Genomic DNA, 20,399 nt, shown 5'->3' on the forward strand with positions numbered 1-20,399 from the left:
GGCGTCGGTTGTTCGCGAGAAGGGAGAGAAGAGGAGTTGCAGCGTCGATGGTTTTCGCGAGAGGGAGAGGGGTGTCGGCTAGTGTTCGCGAGATGGAGAGGGGTGTCGGCGAGTGTTGTTCGCGAGAAGGGAGAGAAGAGGGGAGTTGCGGCGTCGATGGTTTTCGCGAGAGGAGAGGGGTGTCGGCTAGTGTTCGCGAGATGGAGAGGGTGTCGGCGAGTGTTGTTCGCGAGAGGGAGAGCGGTGTTCGCGAGAGTGTTTGCGTCGGTTTAATCTACGAAATTTGAACTAAGTAACTACGAAATTTGAATTAAGTAACTACGAAATTTGAATTAACTATCTACAAAAATTTAAACTAACTAACTAATACTAAATTTAATCTAAATACTAATACTAATACTAACTAACTAATACTAATTAAAACTAAATACTAATACTAATACTAACTAACTAATACTAATTAAAACTAAATACTAATACTAACTAAACTAAACTAACTAACTTAATTAAAAAACTTAATGAAAAAAGGCCGGGGCATGGGCGCCGGCCGGCACGCGGCGCGCGGGCGGCGGAGGGTGGCGGCTACCTGCTTCTCGAGGGTGGCGCAGAGGGGCGGCGGCGGCCGGGGGTGTCCCGGAAGGAGGCGGCGGCCGGAGGAGGCGGCGGCCGGAGGTGGCGCGCGGGAGATCTCGTCGAGGTGGCGCGCAGAGGCGGCCCACGTGGCGGAGGTGGCGCAGAGGCGGGGGCGGCGAAGAGGCGGCTCGAAGTGGCAGGCGGCGGCCGGAGGCGAGGAAGATGGCCGGCGGCGGCGCGGTGGATTTCGGCAGCCTGACGGCGCGATTTACGCTAAGGAAAATGGCCTCCGGTGTCGCGGGTGGGGGCTCCGCCCGCGGCGGTAGATATTTATACCTAGGGCCTTTTGTCGCGGGTGGGGGCTTGACCCGCGACAAAAGACCCCTTTGTCGCGGGTCAAGCCCCACCCGCGACAAAAGGGGGTCTTTATCGCGGGCCGTGGCTCGACCCGCGACAAAAGGGGTGGGAGGGGGAGGCGGCCGATCCGCGTGAAGCGCATCCAACGGCTCCGGCCGTTTGAATCCAACGGCCTGGAGCCGTTGGACGCGGATCAGGCCTGGACCGTTTTTGTTTTTCTGTTTTTTGTTTTTCTGTTTTTTGTTTTTCTGTTTTTTTTAAATAAAAACTATTATTTCAATAACTTTTAAATGGTAACTCAAAAAGAAAAGTGTTATATATGAAAATTGATCAGAAAAATCCAATGAACATGAATATGACATCCAGAGAACTATTTGCATCTCGCATATATAAATGCTGACACGTGCCTCGCCCGCCGACGCCGGCGTGCGACGTGTAGCCACCGCGACACGTGGCTCACCCCAGCCGACGCCGGCGTGCGACGTTTAGCCACCGCTGACACGTGGCTCACCCCGCCGACGCCGGCGTGCGACGTGTAGCCACCGCTGACACGTGGCTCACCCCGCCGACGCCGGCGTGCGACGTTTAGCCACCGCTGACACGTGGCTCACCCCGCCGACGCCGGCGTGCGACGTTTAGCCACCGCTGACACGTGCCTCGCCCCGCCGACGCCGGCGTGCGACGTGTAGCCACCGCTGACACGTGCCTCACCCCGCCGACGCCGGCGTGCGACGTGTAGCCACCGCTGACACGTGCCATGCCCCGCGTGCGCTATATAGAGCGACGAGTGCGGGCGCAACCACACGTCGCCACCGCCTCCGCTCATTCATCTCCGGGATGCCTCCATGTCGTCGAGGGGCGTCCGGTTTCCGTGGCGTTCGAGTGCATCCGAGCGGTAGGTTCACCGCCGAGATACGCGCCGGTGGCTTCCGCCTCACCCTCGGCACGTACAACACGCCGGAAGAGGCGGCGCGCGCTTACGACGCGGCGGCGTGGCGCTTTCGGCGGCCAGGGCACGACATGAACTTCCCGGATGTTGAATCGCTAGAGGAGGCGGAGTTCCTCGCGCCACCGCCGTGCCTCGTCACCGGGGTGTTAGACATACGATGGAAGCCATGGGAGAGAGTGATGAGGTTTGCAGATATGAGAGTCCAAGCCTACATATATATAGTGGAAAAATGGCGGGAATGCGGGAAGAAAATAGGCGGGAACGAAGTGGCGCGCGAAACTTTCATCCCGGGTGGAGGCTCAAACCGCGACAAAAGACTGGGGGAGGCTTATCTAGGAGGGCCTTTTGTCACGGTTGGTGGCTGCAACCGCGACTAAAGATGTCGGCAGGATAATAAGGATGTGTCGGTAACCTTTTGTCACGGTTGGTGGCTGCAACCGCGACTAAAGCTGTCGGCAGGATAAGGATGTGTCGGTAACCTTTTGTCACGGTTGGTGGCTGCAACCGCGACTAAAGGTGTCGGCAGGATAAGGACGCGTGGGTGGACGCACTGCTCGATGAGATAAAGCATGTAGCGCACGACGGCCTGTCGAAGGAATAAGACAAAGTAGAAGCGGTGCCGTGCCTATAAAAGGAGCATCGATACGCCTTGCCAAGCAGATCAACAAGCCAAGCACAGTTTAATCTTCATTATTACATAAATGTAGAGATTGTCTTGGGAACTATATATGAAGAATACATTATTACATCGCCATCTAGTGTTGTGATCTTCTACGCCGTAGCCATGGAGAATCTTCATCATTTAGCAAGATGCTTGGGTCAATTTTCACCGTGAAGGGCGGAATTTCTTTAAACTTATTATAATCTTCTGACATGTCTGTCTTGTCATCCACTCCCACGATGTTTCTTTTCCCAGAAAGAACTATGTGGCGCTTTGGCTCCTCGATTGATGTATTCTTTTGTTGATTTCTTTTTCTTGATTTGCTAGACATGTCCTTCACGTAGAAAACTTGAGCCACCTCGCTGGCTAGGACAAAAGGCTCGTCCAGGTACGCAAGATTGTTGGGATCCACTGTTATCATACCGTACTTATCGTCAATATGTATAGCGCTGAGCTTCACCCATTTGCACCGAAACAAAGGGACCTTAAAAGTGGGACCATAGTCAAGTTCCCATATCTCCTCTATGTATCCATAATATGTGGTGGTCTGCCCATTCTCGTCTGTTGCATCGAAGCGGACACCGCTGTTTTGGTTGGTGCTCTTTTTATCTTGGTCGATCGTGTAAAATGTATTCCCATTTATCTCGTACCCTTGGAATGTACATATGTTTGAAGATGGTAACCTGGCCAACAAGTACAGCTGCTCCACCGCAGATGGGTCATTAATGAGATGTCTTTGCAACCAACCGCCGAAGGTATTCATGTGTTGACGTGTAATCAAGGACTCGGGCTGGCCGGGTTTATTTCTCGTAAAACATTCTTATGTTTCTCGATGTACGGAGCCACCAAGCTGGAATTGTATAGAACTGTGTAGTGCGCTTGATTGAAAGAAATCTTGTCCCTCCACACCGTTGCTTTCCTTCCTAGTGTGCCTTTTCCGGTCAGCCTCCTCATACCGAGATTCAGGAACACCAATCGGCTTAAGGTCAGGAAGAAAGTCAACACAAAACTCAATGACCTCCTCAATTCCGTAGCCCTTTGAGATACTTCCTTCCGGCCTAGCTCGGTTATGAACATATTTCTTTAAGACTCCCATGAACCTCTCGAAGGGGAACATATTGTGTAGAAATACGGGACCGAGAATTCTAATCTCTTCAACTAGGTGAACGAGGAGGTGCGTCATAATATTGAAGAAAGATGGTGGGAACAACAACTCGAAGGCGACAAGACATTGGACCACATCTTCTGTAATCTGACAAAGTTTCGGATCCATTACCTTCGAGAAATTGCGTTCAGGAATGCACATATCTTCACAATGGCTAGTCGAACATTTTCTCGTAGAACTCCCCTCAATGCAAACGGAAGCAATTGTGTCATAAGCACGTGACAGTCATGGGACTTCAGGTTCTGGAATTTTTTCTCCTTCATATTTACTATCCCCTTTATATTCGACGAGAAACCAGACGGAACCTTGATACTGAATAGGGCTTCAAAAAGATCTCCTTCTCTTGTTTGGTAAGAGCATAGTCGGCAGGCCCTACAAGCTGCCCTGGATGATTGCCGTTTCGTCCTTTATGAAGTTCCTGGTCCTCCCGTGCTTCGTTGTATCTTTTGTCTTTCCATACACGCCTAGAAAACCTAGAATATTCACACAAAGATTCTTGGTCAGGTGCATCACGTCGATTGCGAGCGGACTTCAGGACTTTCCAATATTCTAGCTCCCGAAAATAGATTTCTTCTTCCACATGGGCGCATGTCCGTCATCGTCTTTCGGAACAGGTCGACTGCCTGGACCCTTTCCAAAGATAACATTTAAATCCTTGACCATGTCAAATATATCAGCACCACTACGGGGACAGGCTTGGACGGCGGTCTGCCTCGCCATCGAAATGCTTGCCTTTTTCCTTAAAGGGATGCTTGCGCGGAAGGAAACGACGATTGAACGGGTACACAACTTTTCTGCTTTTTCCCAAATATTTACTTTCAGTCTCATCTAAACAGTGTGTGCATGCATTGTATCCTTTGTTAAATGCGTCACGAAATGTTCTTGAGAGCAGGCCAATCATTGATGGTTACGAATAGCAATGCTCGTAGGTCAAATTCGTGCTCCGTGTGCGCATCCCACCCACGTACCCCGGGTGGGGCCCCCACCGCCAAAAGTGCATCGACTACTGGCCTGAGGTCCACAGCAATGGCGTGGCCCGGTTGCTTTGGGCCTTGGATAAGCACCGGCATCATAATGAACTTCCGCTTCATGCACAACCAAGGAGGAAGGTTGTAGATACATAGAGTCACGGGCCAGGTCGTGGATCGCAGCTCTGCTCCCCAAAAGGATTCATGCCATCTGTACTTAGACCAAAGTATAAGTTCCTTGCCTCACCCGCAAAATCCGGGAACTCTCTCCCGATGTTTCTCCACTTGCCGACCATCAGCGGGGTGCCTCAACATCGCGTCTTTCTTACGTTCTTCCATGTGCCATCGCAACAACTTGGCATGCTCTTTGTTTCTGAACAAACGTTTCAACCGTGGTATTATTGGAGCATACCACATCACCTTCGCAGGAACCCTCTTCTGGGTGGCTCGCCCTCAACATCACCGGGGTCATCTTTTCTGATCTTATACCGCAATGCACCACATATCGGGCATTTATTCAAATTCTCGTACTTCTCACCGCGGTAGAGGATACGATCATTAATGCATGCATGTATCTTACGCACATCTAATCCTAGAGGGCAGACAAGCTTCTTTGCTTCATATGTCTTGACGGGCAATTCATTATTTCTTGGAAACAGCTTCTTTAATATTATCATCAATTTCTCAAATCCCGAGTCAGTCACACCGACCTCGCCTTCCATTTCAGCAATTCCAATATGCTACCCAGCTTTCTATGCCCATCTTCACAACCTGGGTACAACAATTTGTGGTGGTCCTCTAACATCTTGTCGAACTGCAACCTCTCCTTATCCGTGTCACAGTCTCTTCTTGCATCAGAAATGGCCCGACGAAGATCATCATCAACAGGATCATCTGATGCCTGTTCTTCACCTCCTTCTTCTTCATTGTCGTCCATTGCGGTATCAAAGCATTCAGAGAACATAGATCGATAATACTTCTCATCATTATCTTCTTCCTCATCGCCGTCTTCCATCATAACCCCTTCTTCTCCGTGCTTGGTCCAAACATTATAACTGGACATGAACCCAAACCGAAGCAGGTGGCTCTTAATATCTCTTGAGCAAGAGTAATCCTTCTCGTTCTTACATTTTAGACATGGACAGCACATAAAACCTTGCTTCGACTTGTTGGCCTCGGCCACAAGCAGGAAAGAATTCACGCCCTCTCTGAAAGCGGGAGCACATCGGTTACCGTACATCCATGGATGACTCATCTGCATCATAAGTACAATTATATATGTATCAGATGCAATCACCTTGCTAAAATTAGTATTGTACGGACTATGCATATATATATAGTCGAGAAAATAGTTGCTAACCTTTTTGGATCAAAAAGAGGAGAAATCTTATCAAATAAACCAAGTGGCATCCCTCTCACAAGCATTCCATCAAACACCTCTTGTGCACATGTAGAAAAAATGAGCTAGCATACACCTCCACCTTCACCACCAAGGAAAAAATGAGGTGGGGGGGGGTGGCTGGCTGCTTCTATATATAGGGCGGGGACATTTTGTCGCGGGCCGTACTACGACCCGCGACAAAAGGGGTGGCCACGTCGCTCCTACCCCTTTTGTCGCGGGTCGTAATACGGCCCGCGACAAAAGGCCGCGACAAAAGCCTCCGCGCGCTCCACATGGTTTCGGGGCGACGTGGCCAGGCCATTTGTCGCGGGTGCAGGCGCGCCCGCGACAAAAGGCTCCCACGGAAGCCCTGTTTTCCACTAGTGACAGTGACTTGGGGGCGTTGCGAAACTTACACAGCATGTCATCGCTCGCCCTCAAGATTAGCTCCAGCAAGTAGTTTTCACACTCGGCGGCTCGTGTTACTTTCGACAGGGCAACGACAATTTGCTCCTTCAGAATCTTAACTTCACTTCGTAAATTTTCAAAACATTGGGTCCTTCCATATCAGGTAAAGGGTCACCCGATTGGTTTGTTCGGTCAGTAGCCTCGGGAATAGCGGGTCCCTCTAGCATTGATTTCGGCCGCGAAGAACCAGATACAGGCTCTGGTTTAACCCAGTGAACACGAGAAAAGTCAAGAAAAGAAAATTCAAAAAGATGCAAAAGAAGATCCATTGATATTCCATATAATTCATTACATAAAAGGACTGGTCTTGTCATACATATGGTGGGATGATTACATTAGAAAAAGAAAAATCCTAAGGAAATAAGAGGCATTCTACTGCACCTCAGTGGGGGTAGCACTAGCAGAAGGGGTGCTCGTCGGGTGCACCAAAGCAATCATCTTCTTGGAGAATTTCTTCGAATTCTTCAAGAAGGGCACCAGCGACATTCGCTGGCCAGTTCTATCTACTGCATGAGAGGAGCTAACCTTGTCCCAGTCGACAGCTTCGCTGTGTGCCATTGCCATCGCGATCTCCACGCCAGTCTTCGTGGCTGCTCGGCGGTAGTTGAGTGCTGGATCCTCTTGAGCATTAAAGACATCGGCGAGGGCAAGGAGGTCTTCGGGTTGTTTCTATTTAAGGAAGGAATGCCCGAAGAGGCGCGTGAATGCTCGGCGTGCATGGACCAGCACGTTGCGAACCCACACACTGTTCGCCTCCAACATAGTCAGAAGGTCCAGCAGTGGGTCTGTCTTCTGGTCCTCGGGCATCTCGTAGGAGTCCCCAATCCTTTCTGCTACATTGATATGAAAAAGTAGGTTAAGTTGATGGATAAGATAGAAAAACCAATGAAACAACAACCAGAGTACTTTTACTTACTAATGAAGGAGGCATTTAGAGTGTCAAGTCTCAGGCGAATATCCGCTTCGCGGGTTGCCATCTTTGACTTCTCTTCTGCTAGCTTCTCTTCGGCAGTGGTGGCTCTGGCACAAGCCTCCTCGAGTGCCTTCTCAGTGGCCTCAAGCTTGGCTTCAAGCTCGTCAGCGCGATGCTGGGACTTCTTCAAGGTAACTACCAGCGGAGTCGAAGAAAAATAAGCTTTGGATTATGAAGATTCGCATGAAGTGTTAAAATAAAAAACTTACCCTCATGGCTTTTGGCTTCATCCCGGAACTGGATATGCCTGATGGCCATGTCCATCATCTCACGGGCTATGGGCTATAGAGCAAGTCAATTAAGGGGAGTTGCATAAAACTTCGACTGTTCTGCGGTAGGTAAAGAGAACCTACATCATCCATCGACGGCATTGGCGGGTTCTCGGAGATTTTGATACCCTTGTTGGCATCATTCTCCTTGAGTTTCTTCTTGGGCGGCACTTGGGGGCTTTCTTCAGCTCTTTCCAATCTCTCTGAGTCCACAACTTTCTCCTGTGAACTCAGCGTCTTGGATGGCGTTGTAATGAAAGCCGACAAATATTGAGTTTGTTCATCAGCAGGGTCATTGGGAGTTTCTTCCTCGTCCCTGTGGATTGCATTACGAAAGTTAAGCTGAAGAACACGACAAATATCGATTGAAACAAAATAATTTCAAAGTAACTTACGAGCTGAGGCCCAAGGCCATGTCCAAAACTGAGAAGCTGGAGGTAGGAGCAGTCGAATCTGTTGGCACCGCAAGTTCTAGCTTGGATGCGCTCGAGGATTCTGACTTCCTATCATCGGCTCACTTCCTTTTCCCCTTGATATTTTCATCCTGAGAATTGGCGCGGGGAATCGAAGTTACCGTGCGGGAGGAGTCGGATGCTTCATCTTCATCTGACTCGGCACCGTCTTGGCCTGCGGTGGCTTCGGGTGTTTCGCTCCCAGCGTCTGCGGTAACTTCGGGTACTTCTCCCGCCTCAGGAAGTGGTGGAAGAGAAGAAAGGAAAATGTGGCCCTACAAGCCAAAGAAACAAGAAGAGTGAATCAAAGCGCAAGTTTAACGAAACAATAAAGCAATACGAGAAAATCAAGAACTTACAGCTGGCGGCGGATGTTTTTTGTCGAATGGAGTAACTCGACAAGAAGAAGGGATGGCGTCTGCAGCAGTAAGTGTGGTGAACTGACGCACTATCTTCTCGAGTTCAGCAGTGGATAGGTCTTCTCTAGAAATCCTTGTTGGATCCTTGGATCCCATGTAATTCCACGTGCTGTGGACTCTCGCCTGGATGGGTTGGACCCACAGCCGAAGGAAATGAGTCATGATTTGAAGAATCGAAAGTTCTTTTCCTTCGTCAGTCTGCAGGGTGTGAATCCGAGCCATCAGCAGCTCGGTTTCTTCGGGTTCAGCTTCAGTTAGGGGCTGGTCCCATGACTTGAGCTTCTTCACTGACTTCGATGGGTCGAAGGGATCCAAACCAAATTTCTGCTCCCCAGTCTTCTCGTCCTTGATGTTGAACCACTTCTTGCGCCAGTTTTGGATGGACTCGGCCATCTTGAAGTCAAAGTATTCAGCTTTTGGCCGAATAGAGGTGATGGCTCTGCCAACATTGTGGATGGCAGTTTTCGTCGCATTGCGCCGAATAAAAAATATGCGCCTCCATAAGCCCCAATGTGGGTGAATGTCAAGGAAGCACTCGGAAAGGGTTATGAAGCACGCAATGTGTAGGATGGAGTTCGGTGTGAGCTGATGCAGCTGCATGCCATAAACAAAAAGAAGCCCACGAAGGAATTCATGGGCAGGAACAAAAATGCCGCGGAAGAGGAAGGCGAGGAACATTACCCGCCAGCCTTCATCGGGACGGGGCACGGTCTCATCACTGGGGAACTTCACCTTCGTCGCCGCAGGGAGCAGCCCAAACTGGCGCACCTTGCGGAGGTTGCCCTTGGTGAACTTGGAGCGCTCCCACCCTACGACCTGAGACTTTCCGGAGGTGGCGTCGCCGGCGGTGTGCGAAGCAATTTGTTTCTTCCCCATGGCGAAGGAAGGAGCGCTTGGTGGGCGGAAAAGTGAGAGAGAAGAAGGGCTCGAGCTCTGTAAAGCAGGGGCAAATAATATATCTAAATTGATCAGAAAAATGTGAGGAATACAAATATGTCATCTGTTTTTCTTTTTGAACAACCAATTTTTTTTCCAATAAATTAAATCCTTTTCTTAGATAATAAAACTTGCAAAATTCATATCTTCGGTTCTACAACTCCAAATAGTGCAAATACCAGTTCTAAAATTATCAGGATAATGCAAGGAGTCCAAATATCTCATTTTCATGCATATTTAAACAATTTTCACCTCTGTCTAAATAGGATCACTAATTTAAACCTTCTTTAACATGGGATTTTGCATCCTTGGTATTACAAATGCAAGTGACCTCATTTAATTTGATCTCCCATGCATTAGTGTTAACTTGGATAACTTAACTTGCCATGTCATCATCAATTGTTTGCATTGCACTACACCATGTATTGACTGTCTCTCCTCACCCATGTGTGCTTGGTTTGCATTGCACGATATTGGAGATTCACTTAGCATATTTGCAAGGCCGGAAAAAATCCGCCTTCAAAAGTCGTTCAATTTCCGCCTTGGTCCAGTCATAGATCTTTGGATTGAACTTCCTAGCCGGCTGCTTATGAGGCTTGAAGCCAGCTTTGATGGGCAACCGATGTTCAACCAACTCTCGGCTTAACCTCGGCATCTCGTGATACTCCCACGCGAAGCAGTCTACAAATTCCTTGATTAGCCAAATTATTTCCGCCTTATAATCGGCTTCCAGGTTTTTGTTAACATACGTCGGCCTTGGAGCTGTGCCATCTCCGATATCTACCTCTTCCGGATGATAGGCTGACATAAAGCCCTGACCCAACTTGTCTATGCCGTTTGGCTCTTCAATTGATTTGTACATATAGTTCCTATCGGCATGATATTTTTCCAGACGCTTTTGCAACCATTCATCGTTGGGATTCAACTGACTAATATAGGCGGAGCCGATTACCCTCAATCGGCTTTAGAGAAACTGGCACGAATCCGTCCCTGGTTGCCCTTAGGAAATCAAACTCGGACTTGGGATGCTGTCAGTCGACCGGTGCTTCGGCTAAGGCAATAAAAGCCGAATCATCAACGCGGACAATCTCCACTTCATCGTCCACCCATTGGATGAGTTGCTGGTGCATTGTAGAAGGCACACATTGGTTGGCATGAATCCAATCACGGCCCAGCAGTACATTGTAGTTCTCTTGCACATCAACAACGAAGAAGGTTGTGGCCAAAGTATTGCTGCCTACGTTAAGATCTAGGCTGATCATGCCTTTGGCTTCTACTCCTTCCCTTCCTTTGAATCCGTCCAGTACCATATTGGTCTTCACTAAGTCGGCATCTTCCAGCGGGAGTTTCTTGAAGACCGAATGTGGCATGAGATTTACTACAGCACCACCATCAACCATCAACCTGGAAACCGGCTTCCCGTTGACGTGTCCCCAGATGTACAGAGGTTTCAGATGTTTAGCCGATTCCTTTGGCTTCTGAAAAATGGCATCTCTAGGTCCGAAGTCAAATTGAGCCACCTCTACATCTTCGTCAACAACGCGGAATTCGGCTGGCAGATAATAAACCATGTTGATATCCATGTGAGCCAGCGATGCAACGTAATCCACCATCTCTTCTTCATCCAGCTCATGCGCCTTAGATGTTGTTTCCGCCTTAGGTGTTGATACCACCTTAAATGCTGATTTCGCTTTAGGTGCTGATTCCGCCTTAGATATTGTCTCTGCCAACTCATCTAGAGCCTGCAAATTTGCCACCTCCAGTTCATCAGCCCATGAGGAATTGGAAACTTGAGTGATTGGCGTGGGGATGATCAAGTCTTATTCGGTCTCCATCGGGGACTGACTAATTGCTCCAGCCGAAGCCAAAACCAAATCCAAGTTGACCACCGATTGGACCGAAGCCGGATCAACCTCCATAGTTGTGGTAATAGCTGAGTTTCCTTCAACCAGAGCTGGAGCTGGGTTAGCTACAACTAAGTCAGTTGGCTTAGGCACCAAAACTTGAGAAGGTATTCTGGGATGAATAATTTTGAAGTGCTCGTCTCTAAGATGCTCAGCTTCCTTCTCCACCTGATCTTGATTCCTCAGCCATTGCAGCTTCCTCTTCTATGTCTTCGTTAAGCCGGGAGGACACCACACAGGTTGAGTATATTTTGGATCAATTGGCTTCTTCTCCTTGGGAGGAGCAGGTCCTTTGCTGGAACTATCTTCATGATCATTAGCCGCGGGTTTTGGCGCGATCGTAAGAATTAGCCCTTTCCTAGCCAGATTGTTGATCACAATCGGCTGTACAACACTAATCACTTGCGTGCCTATGGTCACTGAGGCAGGACTTTATCTCAATATTAGGTTATGAAACCTATACATAACAGATCGGTATTTATCTTCTTCCCTTGTCATAGTGATATTTATCCTTTTTTCTCAAGGTAGAAGTTACAGAATCGCTGATTACTCTGAAAAATAAGCTATTGATCAACAATGACCACAACTGAGGGCATTTTAACGACGGGCAAACCCTCTGGTTGTCGCGGAAGTATCACGGGCCGAAGCTAGACGTGGGAGTGGCCCGTCTGACTAGTAACGACCAAAAAAATGTGTGGCTTGTCGTTAATACCCTAGTTTCCAGCAGTTTCAATGTAAAAGTTGAGGTTGTTAGCTTGGATGAATTCTTGACTAACGTGCAAGGGGAGACAAAGAGGCATGTGGAGGCTGTCATGAACCAACTAGGTGAAGCACACGATCTTCTTGAGGACAAGTAGGGCATGAACGAGACGCCACCGATGAGATAGCTTCTCTATCTCAAGCTCTTGAAGAAGAGCAAAACTTGAGGATCACTCTTGAAGAGAGTGTGGCGAATCTTGAAGTGTCACACAACTTGAACATTTCAAAACTCAATAAAGAACGTGACCATGCCCTTTCTATGGTGAAAGTGCTTAAAATGGAGAAGGTTGAATTTGATGTTGGTCACGCTTGGTTACTTGTGGACTTAAGAGAACCTAGACAAGGCTCACAAGGCATTGAAGAATGAATTCTCTAATCTATCCAAGTTCCATGAGCAACCTCAAATTCAATTGACTAAAGAACCATCTAAGGAGGTTGAAGTTGAAGTGTCTATTTCCTCTAACCATTATTGTGAACATGTTGAGGTAAATATTTGGTTGAAGGCCAAGTTGGAGAAGAGCCTTGCCAATGAAAATCAAAAATCAAATGCTAGCAAGGAAGGGCTTCGGTCTGTTGGCAAGCACAAGATGAAGAAGAGCAACAACAAGAGGAAGAAGAAGAAGAGTGATGCTCATAACCGTGAGGCCGGAACTTCCGGCCAAGGAGGGGACGGAATTTCTTGCCAAGGTGGAATTTCCGGCCCATGGAGGGGAGGAAATTCCGGCCCAACCTCACGCGGCTATGCTACCGCTAATAACCCCTCTTATGTTCTTTTCCGTGATTACTATGGACAAGTTTGTGCTAGATATGTTGGACCATATGATTGATATGTTGCATGGTCTATTTGGGTTCCTAAGACCCTTGTGACTAACAAACAAGGACCCACTACAAAATGGGTACCAAAAAACATGAATTGACTTCTTGTAGGACTATGCTTCCGGTGGATCTAAATGGGTGCTTGATAGTGGCGCCACCAATCATATGACCAGAAGCAAAAATATCGTTGTGGAGTTGAGGCCCAATCTTTCCAATACAACCATCTCCTACGGCTATAAAACGCGCTCAAAGGTAATGGGTCTTGGCAAGGTGGTAGTCACACTGGACGTGTTCCTTGTGAATGTCATGCTTGTTGAGACCCTTGGTTATAATTTACTTTACGTTTGTCAACTTGCTTTTATGGGTCTTGCGACCTTCTTTGATGTTGACCTCGTGATACTCTTGTGGAGCAAGACTCTAAAAGTTGCTTTTGTTGGAGCTGTGGAAAACGGCTTGTATGTGGTGGATATTTCGGGGAAAACCACTATGGCCGCGATTTGCCTATTCGCAAAAGCCGGCGTGGGATAGTTTTTGTATCGCCGTTTTGTTGGAAATATGCCGTAGAGGCAATAATAATATTGTTATTATCATATTTCGTTGTTCATGATAAACATTTATACTCCATGATATAATTGTATTGAGTGGAAACATTAATACCAGTGTGGTTTGTAAACAACACCGCGTCCCTAGTGAGCTTCTACTAGACTAGTCTGTTGGTTAATGATGGTTGAGGCTTCCTAACCATAGACATGTGTTGTCAATTAACAACGGGGTCTTGTCATTAGGAGAATGCCATGACGGACAAGACCTAACTAAGCAAAGCTATTAAATGGTATTAATGTTTGTATTGCTGTAGCTTTCCAATGTCAAGTGTCCTAATCCTTAGACCATGAGATTATGCGCTACTCCCTAGTGCCAGAAGAATACTTTGAGGGCATCAACCGTCACTTCGTAATTGGGTGATCATAAAGGTGTTCTTGGGTATCTCGGAAAGTACTTGTTGGGTAGTATGTATCAAGAGTGGGATTTGTCCATCCACGTAACGGAGAGATATACTCAGGGCCCGCTCGGTAACACGCATTCTGTATCGCTTGCAAGCACATGACTAATGAGTTAGCCACAAGGGAATGTTGTATTACGTTACGAGTAAAGAGTACTTGCTAGGAACGAGATTGAACTAGGTATGGTGATACCGACGATCGAATCTCGGGCAAGTAAAATATCGTGAGACAAAGGGAATGGAATATGGGATTGTTTGAATCCTTGACATCGTGGTTCAACCGATAAAGATCTTTGTTGAATGTGTGGGAATCATTATGGACATCCAGGTCCCGCTATTGATTCTTAATCGGAGAGGTGTCTCGATCATGTCCACAGATTCTCGAACCCATAGGGTCACACACTTAACTGTAACGACCTGGAAAAACCCTAACTAGATTTTCCACCGCTACTTGTTTTTCCGTTTCGTTCCTAAGTCGTCAGCATCATGCATTCATCATAATCATGGTTTTTGATAAAATAAAAATTATTATTTTAAAATACAATTATTTTTCTTTCCCTCTCATATGGTTTAATAAACCCTCCCTCTTGTCTCTTCTTTTTCATTTAAAACCCTAAAATTAAAATCATCAAAAAAAAACTATTTTCAAATGTTTCAATTTCAAAATAAAATTTTGAATCCTGGTTTGGTTTTAAATGTTTTCAAACAGTTTAAAATCAAATGTTTTGAAAAAGGAAGAAAAAGAAACCTAAAACCCTAACCTACCCGGACCTCCCTCCTCTCTTTCTTTTCCCTCCAATCCGGCCCATCTCTCCCTCCACCTAGCGGCCCACTCTCTCTTCCCTTTTCAGCCCGATCCCCCTTGTACCTCACCTTTCTTCCTCCTTCCTTGTCACCTTCTTCCTAGAGAGAGCACGAGAGGAGCGTGACCTCCACACGGTCAGCGACAGCTTGAACCCGTGGTCCTCCCTTCCTTTTTAACCACCCACCCCACCAAGCTGCCGTGCTCCTGCCTCTTTCTTTCCCTTTCACTTCTTTCCTCCACGCCAAGAAAACCCCAACGAGGAGCAGTCGAACGCCGCTGCACATGAATCTTGACCATGATGTCGTTATCGTCTACCCTGAGCACAACCGACGCTGCCAGTCACTTCATCTTGACACCACGCACCTCCTCATCCTGCAAATCACGCCGAGGGAACTCCAGGACGAGGAAATCATCCTCGACATCATCCCCCACCGGTGCCCAGTTCACCGTCGCTGCCATCTCCAACCACCCCGCACCATTCTGAGGGCACCGGCGGGTGCGCCTCGTCCTCCTCTTCCTCCTGGTGCGGAGAATCGAGCTAGGAGCTCTCCTCCACGATGCAATCTTCCACGACAACCTCGCCGGCCGTCGGCATCTTCTTCAAACTCCGGCTGCTCCGGCCAACCTCCGGCGCACTCAACCACGAATTCATGCTCCTGGTACTCTCCTCGTTCTCCCAGGCCTCTCCACACTCTCCCTCCCTCTCTCTATGGCTTCACCGACGGTGACAGCCGCCATCCTCCGCAGGTTTTCGTCGCCGTTGTCGCTTCGGTGGTGCCCGGTCCCTTCTCCGCCCGTCGCAGGTCCGCCGCGCCAAGGCGCGTCCCCGGCGCCATCTTGGTCATCCCAGTACACTCTAAAACGATGTCCCCGTCTCCGACCAGAACCGTCTGCCATAGCCCTGAGCTCCACCGTGTTCATCTTCAAAGGGGCGTGCATCTCATCCTCTTCAACATCAACACCGTAACTCGTCTGGTTTGTTCCCTTGGTTTGGATCAGGAGGTCGTGAGTTCAAACCCAATCGAGGAAAAGCCTCACCTTTTGCTCTTTTCCCCGACCTGACAGGTGGTCCCGCCTCGTCAGCCTCAACCAAGCCAGTGCAGCAGCTGGATCCAGTCAGCATCACACGGGCCCGCGAGTCAGCCGCTGTGGCTAGGTCCTTCCCTAGTGAGCATCTCCGAGATCCAGATCTATTTGGAAACTTTGCAGATAGCCTCCTATAATCCCAGTATTCAACCCGCGGTCCATGTCTAGTGGAAATCCACCATCCACACTCTGGTTTCTTAAAAAAAAAAACTCTGTAACTTCTATTTTTGTTTTAAATTAAAATCTGAAAAATAGAATTTGATTTCAAACCTCAAATATGTCCTAGTTTTTGAATGGTAACTCGAAATAAAAAGTGTTCTATATGAAATTTGTTCAAAAAAATGTGAGGAATTCAAATATGCCATCCATATCCATGTTTGCATCTTGCATCATGTCATGTCCTTGAAGTTTGTGCATATCACCTAAATAGACCCCCCGGAGTATTTTGGAATTCCAACTAGGGTTTGCCCTGCTCCGATTAAATTTGAAGTAGCACATCCATGCCATGTTCTGCCGTGCCAATCAACAATTAACTTTGCCGGTAGAAAAGCAACTCCAACCCTAATTTGTGTGTCGAGATGCCGATCCCGCTTAAATTGGATAAGTTGCATTGCACCATCCCTGCCATTTCATGCATGCCTGTATCTGCTCATGCTGATTCTTTCTCCGTAGTAGTAAGTTTTGCATCCGTTGTGTGTTCCAGCATTTGCTTCTTCCCAGATAGGATCACGAAGTGGTGATGTGAGATACGACAAGTTCACCGGCAGTTCTTCTCCAGCTTTTCACAGGCGAGCCCTCTCTCTTCACCTATTTCACTTTTTGCTCTCGCTCTTATTGCTACCCTTATGTTGCGATTCTTTATCGAGTTGGAGCTGTATTACTCGATCATAGAAGAACTTACACCTTAATTATACTTGTTGCTAATAACTTGTTAATAATCTTGCGTAGCAAATAGCATATTACAACTGACCTCCAATAAAACTTGTCAACCATGTGAGTGCCTATACATTGCTTCTTCGCTATGAGTGATGGGGATATGTGTATCTGGCTGGGTTATGTTTGTGTAGTATCTAGTTGGTTCTTTATGCGCTCTCTTACCTTCTCTGAGTAGACAGATGTTGTAGCGTGTCTCTGTAGTGCAAGTCTTTGCTGCCACTTACCGCACCATAAAGCCCCGGCAATTATATAGCCCGGCGAGCACAGCCTAGTTCTAGTCTCGCTAAGTACGTGCCGGAGTTTGTTCCTTGGTACTTACGCTCTGCTTTCTTTCTCTTTTGTCTTCTCCCCCCTTTGTTGGCAACCGTTGGCCCGATTCTTTTGCACAGGTCTGAGATGACGACGTTAGCAAGGTTACCCTTCCGGCTTGGCCTGGGCAGGGTTATGGACGCCACTGGTTATCTCCAGGACTCTTACTCCAATTTGTACTCTTGTCCGTATTCGGACGCATTCGATTTCTATGTGATTCGGATATTTGTATTGTATATTTGTATTCTTGGCTCGTTGGAGTCATTGTTGTAATATATGTTCTTTTGTGGGTTCCATCGTGAACTTGGTGTAATGATTACTACGATGTGTTAATTCCTCTTACATCACGTGTGTGATTCGCCGCGCACGTCGTGTAGGAGAGCGTCTCAAAATTGATATCGTGCGTATTTTGGTGGGATCGCTGGAATCCGCAGGGTACCGGTTTTGGGGCGTCACATTAACGCTCAACATCGCTAGGGTAGAAATGGGATATTCATGATGGTGATACCAAAGGTTTGTTCAGAGTCTCAGATGGGATCCACACTACTACAAAATAGCTTTTAACCTCCACCACCTTAGTGACGGGTCAAAACGTGCACGTCACGGGTAATAGGTACCATCGACGGGCGACATTATGCCCGTCACTGGTAAAGGTCGGCAGGCAGCTATAGACCATACTAGTGACGGTAAAATATCCTCGCTCGTCACTTGTAATTTCATATTATACAAGTGACTGGTCCGTAGACTTGCCCGTCGCTGGTGTTCCTATTACCAGTGACAGGCTGGTTTATATAACCATCACTAGTATAAGGATTGGTAGTTCATTTATTAATTTTTCAAACAAGAATTGGTAGGTGAGATCAAACATGGCACGAACTCCATTATCGCCAACATTTTCGCTTTTCCCGTCGGCCGGCGCGCGTCTTATATACTCGTTGCAAAAGTTTATACTATGCGTTGCAGGCTACATCCATTGTCTACTTTTTTTTTTGAGAAGTTACTGCGCCGCTTCATTCCATCCAAGAAATACGTACAACACGCAGGAACTCACCCGAAGTGACCAGATAGGACACGCGTACAAGCCCAACAGCACACAACACCTCACACGAAGACAAAATACTAACAGAGAAGCCCCTTGGATCTTCTGTGCTGAGCTCGCCATCGGCCATCACCAAACTCCGGAGAAGCGGGAGCACCCACCGGAGATGAAGACGGGCCACCAGCAAACCTTGAACCTGAAGCACTTCATCGCGCACAAGTCGCTTTGTGAACCGATGTAGTGGCCTAGCGACGAACGCCATAGCCCTTCTCCTTGTGGCTCGTCGGCCCGGGCAGCCCCCGGAGCACCTCAGGTCCCAGATCCGTCGCCACCAACCAGAAAGGTTGGTGAGAAGCCACTGGATCCGCCCTCCTTCTTCCTTGCACCCTGAGCTTGAACTAGAATCCACCTGGAAACACCAGCGCTCCCACTTCAGAACGAAGTGGTTGCCACCCGCCGGACTCCTGTACAGGTTCCTCGTGCGCTCCTCGACAGCGACGGAGTAATCGCTGCCAAAGCGGAGATGGAGGCAGAGGACAAAAATCCCCAACGAGATCGCCATCACCGCTTCACCGACCTCGCCCAGGAAAACAGCGCCATTGTCTACTTTTTGTTGTGGGGGACACCATCATAGTATACATATTGCAATCGGTAGAAAAAACTTTTTAAGCCCAGCCCACTAAACACGTCTCCTTTAATCTCTCCACCCATGCCACTATGCCACGCAACCACAAACGCACGCCCGCACCCTGACAGTTCCGCTGTGACGCGGCTCACACTGCGACCTCCAACTCATCGCTGCCGATAGATAGGATTCGGATTGAGGACGTCTCGAAGGTATGAATCGACCACTGCTTCGCGTTCGCATACCATGAGATCCCCTAAATCCGCGACACGCTTCCAGTGCAGCCAAGACGGATTTGGGATTCTCCATGATGTGGTGGTTTCTAGAAGAGCCACGGCGGCGAGTTGGAGTACAGGGAGCGCGGCAGTGAAAGGGCATGAGAAAGGTGCAATATTTCCCCCTGTCAGACTCCTCTCTCGTTTTTCCTTGACTTACCTGTGTTCTTCAGTTTTCCAGGATTTTTGTGCAGCCGTGGCCACTCATGTCGTCCGCAGCTCACCTTGTGCAGTTATATTTCCTGTTTGGATTGGTTAGGTGCCGCAGGAGCATTGCAGACTGTAGCATGGTTTCCATCTCGTAGCATTCCGAGTTAATTGTATTAGACCGTCCTAGAGCTGACATTACCGATGCAGGATAATGGTCACTCAGTAATGGAAAACTGCACAATATCTTACGTGTGCTTTACAGGGTGCAGAATAATTAGCAACCAACGGCATAGCTTCAGTGCTGTGCGGGAGTGCTACCATGAACAACGTTTTGGCCGCATTGGGGCATGTACAAAGGAAATCAAGTAGAGCTCTCAGCCTCTCACGGTGATTAACTGTTTTGCTTTATGATGCTGTATTGACCATCGTACTGATTAGCTAATTAAGAATTTTTATATGTTGTTAGATGGAACATCTAGTTAACTAAAATATTTTGATCTTCTATATCATGGATTCATTTAGATCCTTCTCATCCATTTTTTAATTTCAAACCGTCGAATAACCACCGTGACTTGGAATGCACAGAATAGCAACAATGTCCTGCGTGCTGCTTAGCTTTGGCATGCCACCAAGGTCAATATACCTACAAATTAGTAAGCATGTACTTAGTAGAATTCACTATACCGTTCAAACTCTTTTCACCATTTTAATACTGAAAATGAAATTTGTATTTGCAGGTCACATACGTCAGCAAGACTCGCTATTTGGATATCAGCTCTGGATATGTTAAGCCGAATATTAGAAATAACATACGTAGAATATCATATGATTGCCCCCGGAGATTTTTCTAGGTAGCAGGTGGAGCTGATGAGTCTAGATGGTGGAAGATTTGACGTTTCACAAGAGTTGGACAGTTTGAATTTGAGGTGTTGGTTGGTTTGAAATGACAACAACCTTGTTTTCGATATTGTGCTATCGATGTTAATTCCACTTTGTAGTACTTATGATCCTATTTTGTTATCTATGAGTGTCTTTCATCAAATTGTGTTATCGATGTGCAAATGCAATATATTTTTTATTCCTAAAAAATTTAGCAGTGTCGACGAACTACCAACTACCAAAGG

General features: G+C 47.6%; 1 long non-coding RNA gene across 2 annotated transcripts; it reads left to right on the forward strand.

The window, feature by feature from the left end:
- The first annotated feature begins 18,908 nt into the window (after positions 1-18,908).
- Positions 18,909-19,969, forward strand: LOC139836131 (uncharacterized). 2 transcript variants are annotated; one of them, XR_011752471.1, is made up of 4 exons: positions 18,909-19,062; positions 19,130-19,235; positions 19,299-19,662; positions 19,861-19,969. It is a non-coding gene; the product is annotated as an uncharacterized lncRNA (long non-coding RNA). The 2 variants fall into 2 exon arrangements; XR_011752529.1 differs by having other exon boundaries at positions 19,307-19,662.
- The last annotated feature ends 430 nt before the right edge of the window (positions 19,970-20,399 follow it).

Source organism: Lolium perenne, chromosome 1 (assembly GCF_019359855.2).
Source record: "Lolium perenne isolate Kyuss_39 chromosome 1, Kyuss_2.0, whole genome shotgun sequence".
NCBI classification, from domain to species: Eukaryota; Viridiplantae; Streptophyta; class Magnoliopsida; order Poales; family Poaceae; genus Lolium; species Lolium perenne.